We start from the raw sequence: 1,211 nt of genomic DNA on the forward strand, positions 1-1,211 counted from the left end.
CAGGATTGAACTGACGACCTTCTGCTTACGAAGCAGACGCTCTACCACTAAGCTAAAGTGGCACACACACTAACTATATGAGTCAATAATTTTCCTGTCCCTTCACAGAATGGGCCATCGTGCTCGTGCTTCTCGTACCAGACCAGAAATTTATGGTGCTATAAGCCACTTGTCAGGATTGGACTGACGATCTTCTGCTCACAGAGCAGACGCTCTGCCACTAAGCTAAAGTGACGCAGAGAATAAGTACATAAATCAATAATCTTTCTGTATCCTTTGCGGAGTGAGCAAACCTGCTCCTGCTCCTCATACCCGACTAGAGCCTAATGCTGCTGTAAGCCACTTGCCAGGATTGAACTGACGACCTTCTGCTTACGAAGCAGACGCTCTACCACTAAGCTAAAGTGACGCACAGATTAAGTATATGAATCAATAATTTCCCTGTCCCGTTCACAGAATGGGCCATCCTGCTCCTGGTTCTCGTACCAGACCAGAAATTTATGGTGCTATAAGCCACTTGCCAGGATTGAACTGACGACCCTCTGCTTACAAAGCAGACGCTCTGCCACTAAGCTCAAGTGGCACACAAAATAAGTGCATAAATCAATAATCTTCCTGTATCCTTTGCGGAGTGAGCAAACCTGCTCCTGCTCCTCATACCCGACTAGAGCCTAATGCTGCTGTAAGCCACTTGCCAGGATTGAACTGACGACCTTCTGCTTACGAAGCAGACGCTCTACCACTAAGCTAAAGTGGCACACACAGTGACTATATGAATCAATAATTTTCCTGTCCCCTTCACAGAATGGGCCATCCTGCTCCTGCTTCTCGTACCAGACCAGAAATTTATGGTGCTATAAGCCACTTGTCAGGATTGGACTGACGACCTTCTGCTCACAGAGCCGACGCTCTGCCACTAAGCTAAAGTGACGCAGAGAATAAGTACATAAATCAATAATCTTTCTGTATCCTTTGCGGAGTGAGCAAACCTGCTCCTGCTCCTCATACCCGACTAGATCCTAATGCTGCTGTAAGCCACTTGCCAGGATTGAACTGACGACCTTCTGCTTACGAAGCAGACGATCTACCACTAAACTAAAGTGGCGCACAGATTAAGTATATGAATCAATAATTTTCCTGTCCCGTTCACAGAATGGGCCATCCTGCTCCTGGTTCTCGTACCAGACCAGAAATTTATGGTGCTATAAGCC

General features: G+C 46.7%; 6 non-coding genes across 6 annotated transcripts; all 6 read right to left on the minus strand.

Annotated features, from left to right (window-relative positions):
• Window positions 1–163: 163 nt before the first annotated feature.
• Window positions 164–235, minus strand: Pmar_PMAR016821. Its single transcript has one exon. It is a non-coding gene; the product is annotated as a tRNA-Thr (tRNA).
• A 102-nt stretch (window positions 236–337) lies between these two features.
• Pmar_PMAR016822 lies at window positions 338–409 on the minus strand. The gene has a single exon. It is a non-coding gene; the product is annotated as a tRNA-Thr (tRNA).
• Window positions 410–511: 102 nt separating this feature from the next.
• Window positions 512–583, minus strand: Pmar_PMAR016823. Its single transcript has one exon. It is a non-coding gene; the product is annotated as a tRNA-Thr (tRNA).
• Window positions 584–685: 102 nt separating this feature from the next.
• On the minus strand, window positions 686–757 carry Pmar_PMAR016824. The gene has a single exon. It is a non-coding gene; the product is annotated as a tRNA-Thr (tRNA).
• A 102-nt stretch (window positions 758–859) lies between these two features.
• On the minus strand, window positions 860–931 carry Pmar_PMAR016825. The gene has a single exon. It is a non-coding gene; the product is annotated as a tRNA-Thr (tRNA).
• A 102-nt stretch (window positions 932–1,033) lies between these two features.
• Window positions 1,034–1,105, minus strand: Pmar_PMAR016826. The gene has a single exon. It is a non-coding gene; the product is annotated as a tRNA-Thr (tRNA).
• Between the last annotated feature and the right edge of the window lie 106 nt (window positions 1,106–1,211).

This window comes from Perkinsus marinus (genome assembly GCF_000006405.1).
Source record: "Perkinsus marinus ATCC 50983 genomic scaffold scf_1104296964542, whole genome shotgun sequence".
NCBI lineage: Eukaryota > Perkinsozoa > Perkinsida > Perkinsidae > Perkinsus > Perkinsus marinus.